The sequence below is a fragment of the Mus pahari genome, chromosome 6 (genome assembly GCF_900095145.1).
Source record: "Mus pahari chromosome 6, PAHARI_EIJ_v1.1, whole genome shotgun sequence".
In the NCBI taxonomy this organism is placed as follows: Eukaryota; Metazoa; Chordata; class Mammalia; order Rodentia; family Muridae; genus Mus; species Mus pahari.
Genome location: NC_034595.1, coordinates 87,365,518 through 87,378,194, shown reverse-complemented (window position 1 = coordinate 87,378,194; position 12,677 = coordinate 87,365,518). Strand labels below are relative to the sequence as shown.

The 12,677-nt window shown below is 52.5% G+C and overlaps 1 protein-coding gene across 1 annotated transcript in view; it reads right to left on the bottom strand.

The window, feature by feature from the left end:
* Positions 1-9,805, bottom strand: part of Htr1d (5-hydroxytryptamine receptor 1D) — a 22,837-nt gene extending 13,032 nt beyond the window's left edge. The window contains exons 1-2 of the mRNA XM_021201005.1: positions 9,558-9,805; positions 9,253-9,415 (exon numbers count right to left, since the gene is read on the bottom strand). The gene's annotated coding sequence lies outside the window, so the exon portion shown is untranslated. The remainder of the gene's footprint in view (positions 1-9,252; positions 9,416-9,557) is intronic.
* Between the last annotated feature and the right edge of the window lie 2,872 nt (positions 9,806-12,677).

Genomic DNA, 12,677 nt, shown 5'->3' with positions numbered 1-12,677 from the left:
TTTTCTAAATCTTTTTTTTTAAAGCTTTATTTATTCATTATATGTAATTACACACTTAGCTGTCTTCAGACACTCCAGAAGAGTTTATCAGGTCTTGTTACAGATGGTTATGAGCCACCATGTGGTTGTTGGGATTTGAACTCAGGACCTTTGGAAGAGCAGTCGGGTGCTCTTACCCACTGAGCCATCTCACCAGCCCAGTGGTAGGGATCTTGTTTTTCAAAACTCTAGGGTTTGAATTCCAACAGGGTGCGGTGGGACAGGAGGTTGCCAAAGCAAAACCAAAACCCAAAACCAAGCCAAACCCCACAGTTACCTGTGCCTCACCCTCTGGGAGAGAACGCAGACGCTGTAATTTCTAAAAATCCCTCAAGTGCTTCTCCTGTGTGGCCTGCCTGGGGTGACACGGAGATAGGGCTTTCAATGATGGTTGAAGATCGATAAAATGTCCCATACAGGAGAGACCTGTTTTCAGGGCCTTTGAAGCAGTGAGGGAGGTGAGGTTTGCTCTTCTCTGGGTCGTTATGAGCTCCCCACAGGTCAGAGGCCACTGTGAACAAGCCAAAGAGGCCTAGAAGCAAGAGCCCTTGCCACTGTGCATGTTTCCCAGTGGGCAGCGAGATCGTTTTTAATTTAATTTTATGGATATGAGTACACTGCAGCTGAACAGGTAGGTGGTTGTGACCTTTTCGTGTGGTTGTTGGGGATTGAGTTTTTAGGACCTCTCTCGCTCCAGCCAACCCCACTCACTCAGGTCCAAAGATTCACTTATTATTATAAGTACACTGTAGCTGTCTTCAGATGTACCAAAAGAGGGCGTCAGATCTCATTATGGATGGTTGTGAGCCACCATGTGGTTGCTGGGATTTGAACTCAGGGCCTTTGGAAGAGCAGTCAGTGCTCTTACCCACTGAGCCATCTCACCAGCCCCCAGACAACAAGATCTTAAAGTCCCTCTACCTGCCCCTTGCACTGTCCCTGAGGCAGGACCAGTGCACCATTTACAGAAGGAAAGACAGAATGAGAAATGAGTCTTTCAAGGCCGTGCCTGGCCCAGATGGATTGAGGGCCCGAGTCAGGAACTCTAGAAGAGTCTGTGTTGAGGTCACTGAGCACTTGAAGTGGAGACATAGAGACGTGACTTAAGCGTAAAAAACACCGATACACACCTGGAATCCCAGCACTTGTGAGGCTAAAGCAGGAAAACGGAGTTCCAAGCTAACCTAGGCAACACAGTGAGAGCCTGTTGTGCACAGACAGACACACACACACAGAGAGAAAGATACACGCATAGACACACACACAGATACATACACAGAGAGAGACACACAGAGAGACACAGACATATACATGCAAATACAGACACACAGGCACACACACAGACACACACAGAGACACACACAGACACACACAGAGACACACACAGACACACACAGAGACACACACAGACATGAACTCCTTGCCCCTACCCTGCACCGGGGACACCAAGGGCTGGACAGTGCAGCCCCAAAACAAGTAATTGCAAACAGGGTGCTATCGCCCCCTAGGGGTTACTTTGGGATTTTTGTCTTCTGAGAACTGCATTTCTGGCCAGGGAATAATAGGGCAGACAGGGAGGCCACGTGGGTGGCCAACATTATAAAGAGCTTACCAGGCATTGTGTTGGACGTCTCCTATAGACACTCATTATGTCCAATCACAATCCTTCCTATTGTCTCCCAGGGGAGGAAACTGTAGCTCAGAAGCACACTCAGAGCTAGGATGAAATTTTAGCACCAGGATTTGGTTTTGCCTGGCTCCAAGCTACACCACTCATAAAAGGCGTGAAAGCCCGCCCAGGTCTCCTTTCTTTTCCCACAAAGATTTGGTGGGTACAGGCCTGAAAACATGTAGGACATCTTAGCCAGTCCAGGAGACTCGCTCGTTCCAGCACTTGGGAGGCTAAGGCAGTTTGAAGCCAGCCTGGGCTACGTAGCAAGATTTTTATCTAAGAAAAATAAGGAGAAAGGGAGAGAAGAGGGGGGTGGGGGGAGAGAGGGGAGAAGCTTTACTCTGGCTGGGTTCCAGCCTGCTCTCCTGGCAGAGCCTTCTCCCACCAGGCCCATAGGTAGGTAGACGGTTAACATCTTTGTTCAGCACTTGGCACAGCCCAGAGGAAAGAGAGAAGTGGCATTCGTGCATGGCGTCTCACACTTGGCTGTGCCTGGAGAGGGCCTGACAGTCACCCTGGCTTGCTGCAAGTGAGACTGCCGGGACCAGGCTGCACGACTCACACCGAACAGTGTGTGAAGGGGAGAGGGGGTGGGGGTGGGGTGGAGCGGGGCGCACACAGAGCAGTCATGGCAGCCCTGGGATTTGCAAAAGACCTAGGTGTCAGAGTGGGCAGGGCTTTTAGAAACCGGTGAGTCCAGTTCCCCGGGCGGTGCTGATAAGGAGACTCAGAAAGGGTGAGGCGCTTCACCGAATCACCCAGTGGATTACAGGTGGCAACCAAGTCCCCAGACCCCAGACTCTCACTTGCAGCGTGAACCTGAGACGAAGGGCAGACAGTCTCAGGGGAAATCCAGCCCTGATAGTGACATATGTTTCTGTTGTCTTCATGCCTCCCGCCCCACCCCCAAGACCTCTTCCATCGACAGCAAATCTGATAGCAGAGTCAGGCCAGCCGTAAACAGGCCTTTTGAACCGCACTCCTTGGCCTAGACCTGAACCTGCCTCCTCTCCTTATCCCCAGATGCTGCACATCTGGATCTCTAGAGAGCACCCGAGCTTGTGGATTGAGCCCTCTCTCCTCTTTGGGGCCGAAGAGAATTTGCTTTCTCCAACATGGGTAAACAAGACAATAACAACAGAGATCTAGTTCCTGGAAACCAAACAGGGAATTGTAGTGTTTTTAAAGGATTTAAACCCACCAGCCACCATCTGGTTTCCCTGCTGGCAGGCACAGGTGAAGTAGCCTGTAGAGTCACATAGACTGCTTGCTTCCCAGATTCACCTACTACCTCTGTGATCTCGGATCAGTCGCTTAGCCTCGCTGAGCCTTTCCCCATTCAATAATTCCCAAGGATTGACCCACATCTGACACTGATCTTGGGAGACTTACAGTGACGTCTAGAAACACAGTTTCAGTGCATGGGGTGTCCTGAGACGATGACAGCACACGTGTCAGGAGCCATGGAAAGACAACCTGCTGTCACCCCAAGACCCGACTCTGAAAGTGGCTTTGAGGCACAGGACTAAAGCTTGGAGAACGCGTAGTCACGTAGTCACCCCGAATCCCCTTCTCTTCCTGCCATTTACCATTGCAAAGACCCACTTGAACCGACTCCTTCCCTGCCCTTATTCGGACTCCTTGAGGCCCCACCTCTTGGCTGAGACCTGTACTTGGAAAGACATTGGTTCTTTTGCTTCTCTGAGTGTCTCCATAGGTCACTCCCGCTACCCAGAATGCCTTTTTTTATTATTGTTTAAAATCTTTATTGTATGTGTGTGATGAGTGTGTGGTACATGTATGTACACATGTGTGTGTACCAGCCAAATGAGGATACGGGGGGGGGTGTCCTCCCCAAACACTCTCAGCCTCATTGCCTTGAGACAGGGTCTTTCGAGGTCACCATTTAAGTTATGCTGGCTGACCTGAGGGCTCATGGGATCTGCCTGTCTCTGCTGCCTGACCTGTGTGTGATCTCCCGGGATCTGCCTGTCCCTGCTGGCTGACCTGTGAGCTCCTGGGATCTGCCTGTCTTGTATCCCCAGAGCTAGAGTTACAGGTTACACAGCCATGCTTGGCTTTTTTCACATGGGTGCTGGGAACTTGAACTCAAGTCTCGATGCTTGTGCAGCAGCCCCTCTTACCCACGGTGCCCCCTCCCTCTCCTCCAAAGAATGCTTTCTGGAAGTTTCCCTGGACCCCAGAGTAGTACGGATCTCTCCTGCTCTCCGTGCTAAGTTTCTGATGTAGGATTACATTTGGCCTCCCCGACTGTCCTCAGTTGCTGACTACCCATGTCCCTGCCAGACTGGGGTTCTGGAAAGGAATGTCACATGGGTGGTGGAGCCCAGTGTCCTTCCCCAGCCACCTGCAGGGTTCCCTGTTCAACCTCCCCATCACTGAAATGTCCTGTCTCCCCTGTGTGTGTCAGTCTATCCCTCATGCAGGGCCTGCCTCACTCTGCAATGCAGAGCTTCTGCGTCTCACCTCTCCCCACGAGAAAGGTCATTCTGAGAGCAGGGACTTGGCTTTGTTCATAGCTAAACATTTTAGACTTGATACAGACAATCAATAAAAATTTACTCAAAGAATGCATGAAAGAATACAGACGATTCTACACTTCTTAGGCCTGTTTCCTCATCTCTAGTAATCCAAATGCCTTGTGGTGAGTCTATCTGATGACATCTAGGAACCCAAAACTCAGTCAAAGCCAGGTGGTGGTGATACACACCCTTAATCCCAGCAGAGGCAAAGGTAGGTGGATCTCTGTGAGTTCGAGGCCAGCCTGGTCTACAGAGAGAGATCCAGTACTCCCAGAGCTACACAAAGAAATCATGTCTCCAAAAAACCAACCAACCAACCAACCAACCAACCAACCAACCAACCAACCAACCAATCAACAAAAGAAAGAAAGAAACAAACAAATTCAGTCAAGTCCTCTCACCCAAACTACCTCTTGGCTGGCCTCCATATTGCTGACCAATATGACCAGCGCCTTGTGCCTGCCAGATAAGCATGCCCCAGATAAGATATAGGCCAGATTGGCCTCAGACTGGACACCATCATGCCTCTGCCTGAGTGATGGGATCATAGGTGTGTACCACTAGGACCAACTTCTTCTTCTTCTTTTTTTTTTTTTTTTTTTTTTTTGGTTTTCAAGACAGGGTTTCTCTGTATAGCCCTGGCTGTCCTGGAACTCACTTTGTAGACCAGGCTGGCCTCAAACTCAGAAATCCACCTGCCTCTGCCTCCCAAGTGCTGGGATTAAAGGCGTGCGCCACCACTGCCCAGCTAGGACCAACTTCTTACTTAAATGTGTTGTTTTTGTTTTGTTTGTTTTGGCCAGAGGACAGCTTCAGGTATCCTTCTTCCTCTCTTTCCACCATGATGTTCCCAGGTCAACAGGCAAGGCAGCAATGCCTACTGAGCCACCCTGTCAGCCCCTCTTGATGCTTTCTGGATTGGGGTGGAACCCAGGGTTTTATGTACACGAGGCAAGCACTCTGCAGCTGAACCCCCCAGCCCAGCACCCAAGCTGGTGCTTCCCCCCTTCTGCTGTTTCCCCCTGGCATTTAAACAGCTATCTCATAAAAAGGAGGAGGTGGAGGCCCCTATGAGTCAACGGCACCGTTGATAGCCTTGGTCTCCACGGCCCAGGTATCTTCCACCCTTCCAGGTTCTGTTTCCTCTCCCCACATATTTGGGACATTCATTTATCTTACTTTGGACTGCTCTGTCTGCCTGAAGACACAATGCCTCTGCTATAGAAGTCACTTCCTCTGGAAGCCCTTCCCACCAACTCTCTGCAGAGTCACATGCAGCACAGGCTGGCTTTCAAGTAGTTATATAGTCAGGAGTGATCTTGAACTCCTGTCTCTACCTCTTGAGTGCTGGGATTACAGATGTGCAGCATCAGGCCCAGTTGTTCGCAGCACTAGGGGTCAAACCAGGGCCCTGTGAGGCTTGCTAGGCAAGTGCTCTACAAACTGAGCTATATCCCTAGCCACCCCACCCCCATCTCTGTCCTTTAACCTCTTGACTTCAAGTCCAGTTGTGGCTCCTCCTGCCTATGGCTAGAAGCTTATTGAAGAGAACCCCACTCCCTCCCCACTCCAGACTGTAACACTTGCAGCCAGTCTAGAATAAGTCTGTTTATAAGGCCCAAAAGCACCCAAAAGAAAAGAAATCAGCAGCATTGGGTCCAGGTCTGACTAGAGTGCTAGCCTAGCATGCACAGGCTCTGAGTTTGACAGCCCCCCCCCCCGACCTCAGCCCCTACAATAATAATAATAATAATAATAATAATAATAATAATAATAATAGTGATGATGATGTTAGTCTTCTTTTACTCATGTTTTCTCTCTCTCTCTCTCTCTCTCTCTCTCTCTCTCTCGTTTTTTGCTTTTTGAGACACTGTAGCCCAGGCTAGCCTCAAACTTGAGACCCAACTACCTCGGTCTGGGTACACTCCAGGTTTCTCCTTTTCTCCTCTCTCTTTATAATTCTCTAATAGCCCCTGGTCACCCAGGACAAAATCCAAAACCTCACCAGGTCCCTCACTGTCTGCCTTGACACTGTCACCTCTTTGACATCTGCTCCTACCTGCCTCCCCAGCCGGCACACCACGTCACCCACCAACACACAGTAGCTCTCCTCCCTCCCCGTGCAACACAAGCTGGCGCTTTCCACTTTCTCTGTTTACTGACGGTCTCTCCACTGCACACCCCCCTACTGGACCCACATAGCACAAAGCTCTGTCTAGCTCATCATTGTATCCCCAGGGCCTGACTAGTGGCTGGCTGCCGGTAAGCGGTGGCTTCCCAGCCCAAGAGTGCTCCAGGCTGGAGACATCCACCTATGAGTCATGTGCTCAGGGGGTGGTATGGAGAGCCCGAGGGAAGGTGAGATCACTCAGGGAAAGAGGGTCTACCATAAGCAGGGAGAAGGGCCTGGGGCAGCAGAGCACCCAGTACCTGGGCATACAAAGATGAGCCTGCAAAAAAAAAAAAAAAAAAAACCAACAAAGAGGAAAGAGAGTTTAGTCAAAGGAGCCCAAGAATCCTGTTTCGGAGGGAATGTGTGGCCACAGGGTTTCACTGTGAAGGGGGGTCAGGGGGCACCTTAAATCAGATCTGACTTCCTGTATGCTAACCTTGGGCTCTGTGGACCTGATGTGAGCCATCTCAACAAGAAGGGCTCCCTTGCAGGTCTGGGAAAGCCAGCCTCAGAGCATCCGTATCTCTGTCCGTGTTCGTATCACCCTTGCCAAAAAGAAATGTTATCCATCCAAAAGGAGAAGGACCACAGCAGATCCACTCTCTGTCAGGGAGATGGTAGAGGCAAGGAGGCATCTCTATATTCCTGGCCCCATCATCGGATGGAGAAGAGTGGGGGCCCTAGACCCTACCACTTATACCCACTGGCCTGGACTTCAGCTTCCAATGGAGTCCTGGTCTCTTGGATAAAGCCCACTTTCTGCCAACCAACTGGGAAATATCAGTGATCAAAGCTCAGCTGCCCAAGTGGCCAGCTTGCTGTTGTCATAAAAGGACCATTACAGGAAGGGCTGAGCGTCTAGCCAGTGTCACTGTCATGCGGTGGAAAGCACAGACCTGCAACACCATAAGGTGTTCTCAGCCTTCCCGGTGCTGTAGCCCTTCAACACAGTTCTTCCTGTGGTGGTGACCCTCAACCATAAAATTATTTTTTGTTGCTACTTCATAATTGTAATTTTGCTACTTTTATAAATCATAATGTAAGTATCTGTGTTTTCTGAACTCTTAGGCAACCACCCCCCCCCCCCGCTCCCCAGTGGAAGGGTTGGGGTCGAGTCTCAAAGGGGTTGAGACTCACAAGTTGAGAACCACTGCCATAAAGCGATTCCCAAGATGAGATCTGAGGTTGCTACTACAAAGCCAGGTGAGGAAGGCTGAGTTCCTGTATGAGGTCAGATTTAGTACTAGGCAGAGATTCTATTTGATTTTGCAAAGCAAACCTGGAGTGTGGTCATTTTTACCCTCGTTTCATATAGTAGGGAGCCAGTGCTCAGAAAACTCTACGGCTTTCCCGCAGCTAAGCAAGTAGCCAGGGCTAGTTTGCTAATGTGGCCAGCCTGAGACTATCGGGATCGTAATCTCTGGACAGTCTCCCAACCCAGCGAGTCGGGGCTGGGGCTGGGGGTGGGCGTTGAGTCTTACATTCTACAAGTACTGAGACTTTGGGCAAGATTTTCGCCACCTTCTTCCCATCTGCAATAAAGCCAATCTCCCTGAGCTTTGCAGTTCTGATGTTGCTCGAAAAGCTAGGATTTGCAGAGAACTTTACTGCGTATAAAGAGGCATCCACGGTCTCTCACCCATTCCCACCAATCCGCAGTGAAAGGAAGGCGTCCTCTCCATTTGAAAGATGTGCACACTGAGGCTCAGAGAGAAGCAGTGACCTGCCCAAGGTCACGAGCAAGTCAGGGCCCTTTCCAAACCCGAGCTCCGAAGTGGACGCTTCTTCAAGTCCCCTCCCGTACCGGCGTCACCCCTGACCTGGCCGATAGAGGGCTCCCCGATTCCCTAGGCCGTCACCGGGGCCACCTAGGGGGTAGACTTTTCACCTCGGGCCGAGGTGGGGGGCACTCCTGTCCAGTGGGATCTTCCCAGAGCGCGGGACACCGAGGACGCTCTCCCAGGGTCCCGCAGCCTCCCATGGGGAATCCCTCCGCCCACCCCACGATCCAGGGCTCTGGACAACCATCCGGGATGCTCCCTTCGAGCCCCGATGGTCCTTTGGGACCATCTTTCCGTGCGCTCCTCTCTTGTCCGAGAGGCGCACAGAGGCGGGACGCCAGGTGACCCATCAGGACCCGCCCGGTTAGGCTCAGCCCCGCGAGGCTGCGACGCCCCAGGCTCCCGCGCTTACCAGCTCCCCGCCGGGAGGTACGGGCCAATGCTGCGGGCGCCCCGCACCCCTGCGGGCTGCAGCCCGGCCTCCTCCATGACCCCGCTGAGCTCCGGGCGCCGCCGCCCTCCGCGCCTGCAGCTCGGGCTCCGCGCTCCTGCCCGCGCCCGCCGCTGCTCCGCGCTCTGCTCCCGGGCTCCTCCCCCGCTGGGCTCGCTCCCCACTCGGCCTCCCGCCCACAGCAGGGGAGGCCTGCCTGGAGCCCCTGCCCCAACTCCACGGTGGGAGGACGCAGGGGACGCGGGTGGAGGAGGCCCACCTGTAGGAAGGAATGGACTGTCCGGGGAAAGTGGACCGTGCCTAGACTCCATCCGCGGGTTCCTCACAAGCTGAGTCTCCCGCCCCCTACCTTTAATTTAGCAAGTATTTATTGATCTGCTTTATATCTGCACCGGCTATGCACTGGGCTTAAAACCATTGTGCAACCCCCGCCCCTTGGGGCTCACGTTCTACTAGGGCGGATGCGATGCACTTAATGAGATGACAGATGTTTCAGGAGGAAAATAAAGCAAGAAAGGAGGTGGGGAGTGGACAGCGTGGTCGGAGGCGGTGTGTGTGTGTGGGGGGGGTGGGGATGGGGGAGAAAGTCTCACCGGAAAAGCAGTCTCTCAGGACAGATCGGAGGTAGGAAGCGTCCCTGGCCACACATCAGAGGTGGAATGGGTACAATCAGTTTCCTGCTGGGCAAGCAGAATGATCCCAAAGTTGGGGCAGCAGATCTGACCGCCAGCTCCCTTATTCAGCGTTTAGTAGGGGCTGCAGATGCAGAGAGCCAGAAAAAAAGAGGGCTGGGTTCAAAGACAGGGAGGGAGGGCAAAGAGTCCTGCTTGACCAGGTTCCATACAGCTCCGGTGGACCTGGCCTTCCATGTCCTTGCCCACCCACTGAGTCTCTTTACTGTTTGTATATTCTCAAGCCTTGTTATCACCAGCATCCACCAGTAGACTGGTTATGTGTTCTTGATGAATTGACCCTATTAGCATCATGAAGTGGCCGCGACTCCATCCCTGGTAGAAGTTGTGTCTTTGAGTCTCCTTTGGGAGGCAGTGCATAGAGAGATCCGGAAGCACCCACCAGCACCCACACAGCTGTTTGACATCTGGCACACCGGCACACCGAGAACTCAGCAGCTATTCCACGCCTTGCTTGCAGCGTCCTTCGGTGTCCTTCTATTTGCGCCAAACTCTCTGCCCACCTGGCCCTCCCCTCCCGCCCCCACCCCTTGCTCTCCCGGTCTGTCATTTGTGATTGGCTTGGAGCCTCCATTTCTCTCAGTCTCTCTTTTTTGGAAGGCTGTGATCAATGGTCATTAATAATGCAGAGGTTCTTTTTGTCTTAGCGCAGATCCCAGGCAAATAAATCAGCGGCATGAATAGACAGGAGTTATGGGCAGCCACACCTCAATCAGCCGTCTCTCCTCTCTTTAGGCCCTTGGCTCTTTCCCCACACAGGAGATGGGGAGATTGAGCAATGCCAAACATAGGTGGCCTTAATATAGGCCGTGCTACCAGTGTCCTGGCTGAACCCCTGTGGAGGATCACAGGGTCCTGATACACAACCCAGCATGGCAGCTGCCAAGGTCCTACCCTGAGGTCTTGCGGTTAAAAACTACATACTTTAGAGTAGACAGTGGCATGTCACAAGTGTGTGTGTGTGTGTGTGTGTGTGTGAGTGTGTGTGTGTGTGTCTTTTATCAAAAGTGCCTAAAGCAGCCCTGGGAAAAGATATGAGCAACGTAGCTCAGCTGGGAGCAGACTGACCTAGCATGCACAAACACCTGCTTTCAACACCCAGCATCTAATAAACAAAGGGTAGCAGCACATGGCTTAATCCCAGCACTAGGGAGGATTAGAAGTTCAAGGTCACTGGCTACATTCACAGGGAGTCTGAGTCCAGTCTAGACTCTATGAGACTGTCTCAAAATAATGATGATGATGATGGGGGGAGGAGGAGGAAGAAGAAGAGGAAGAAAAGGAGAAAGAGGAGGAGGAGAAAGGGAAGAAGAAAGGACAGGAGAAAAGGACAAACCTGAAGCAATACCGTCTAGATCACCTGCTTATAGAACAGCTCAGGACAATGTTGATGGCAGTAGCTATGTCTGCGGAAGGAGTTCACTTCAGATTCTCAGTCCTTCCGGAGGCTAGCATTTGTGCAAAGTGTCATCTCTGTCCCCCTGGGAGGAAACCTTCACACAGCTGGGGAGAGCAGAATGTGGGAAGCAGAGGGAGAGGGAGGGGGAGGAGGAGAGGTGTCCAAGCCCTTGGGTGTAGGCACATGGGAGGGGTCGCCCTGACCTTGAGCCTCCAGGACAGACAGGAGGCATCTAAGCAAGGGGTGCAGAGAAGGTTCTCGGGGGGACAGTCACTGTGCAGAGGCACTAAACAAACAAACAAACAAACAAATGCAGGACAGGCTTGCTGCAGAGGCTCTGGAGGGACAGAGCTGTAGGGAGTAAGTGACCTGTGCTGGAGGGACAAGACAGGCTGGCTTAGAGAGGCTTGAAGGCCAGGTGACAGGGACTTCTTTTCACTCCTGGGCCTTGAGAACTGGAGAAAAGGTGTACGCAAAGGCACAGCCTGACCGCACAGGGCACCCTGACAATCCTGGTGCTCTGACAGGGCACAGCATGACCCCACAGACCACACAGGCAGTCCTGGTGCCCTGATACCGAGGGGCTCCACTGCCCCCAGGGCCTTTGTAGTCTGAATCATTGTCACCACCATAAGGAGAAGGGAGAGAAAGGGAGAGAGAACACTGTGGGGGCGGGGTGCGATTCCCAGTTAACTTCCTGTCTTCTCCAAGCCAGGCTCTAGCTTCCGGGAAGCCAACCTCTAGCTTCCTGGAAGCCAACTGCCTGAGCAGAGGGCTCTGAGTCTCTGGCTAAGGCTTTGCATCTCTAGGTCCTCCCACAGCCTCCTGAGAGGCCCTATTTCTCTTGTTCTGACACCCCAGGTCTTCTCAACCTCTTCTATCCCTACACCACTGCTCTTGCTCAGCAAGACCTGGCTCTCATTACCCCCCCCCACCCCCACCTGCGGCATCTAGAAAGCTCTCCTCCCCCTCCTAGCATCAGTGTCTCCTCACTGACAGACTCTTTCCTACCTCCTCCGTGTACCGGCCTCCTCCTCCCTCCCTGTTTAGCTTAGTGACCACTTCTCTACGCGGTGGTACTCATATCCCTCATGCATAGGAGAGTGGGTCCCTCCAGGGAGGTTCACACCAAAGTGGGCTTAATCGTGCAAGTGCAGATCCCCCCAACTTTGACTCTTGGCTTCAGCGCTGCATGGCTGCATGACTCCACGGATGCATGTTTCAGTTCTGGGAACCTTGGCGAGTGTGTGTCGCATCATGATCATGGTCAAGGTGGCTTACCTCACAAGGTTTTAACTGAGGAAGACCACGCTTAAGTGCTTAAGTCATGCAATACCTGCCAGCAGGGGGCCTCGGGAAAGTCCCTGTGATTCCAATCAGATACCTCACAATTACTCTAAGTCCCTCTACCCTAATGACTTCCTGAGGGTCATCCTCCATGATGAGCTCCTGGCCGACCAAGCTGAGCCTGAGTCATCGTGCTACACCCAAGGCCTAGGTCTACTCTGGCACACCATAAGCACTCATCCAAAGCTAGATGGCTGGGTACACAACGGGAGAAGAGGGCTGGGCAGGCAGATCAGCTCGGCTAGCATACGCCAACTCCTGGGTTTGATTCTCCGGCACCACACAAAAGCCGTTCATGGTGGTCCATGCCTGCAATCCCAGCACTCAGGAGGTGGAAGTCAGAAGATCATGAGTTCAAGGCCAGCTTGGGGTCTGCGAGACCTGCCTCAAGAAGAAATAAGAAAAGAAGGAGGAGGAGAAAGAGGGGAGGGGAAGAGGACAGTAGGGGAAAGGGGGAAGAGGGGGGAGGAGGAAGAGGAGGAGGAGGGAGCCACCACTTTGTCATTTCTACTTGCTAGAGCCCCTCTGCTTCAGAGGTGGCAGTCCAACTTAGGCTTTCCTGAGGAGTACTAAATGAATC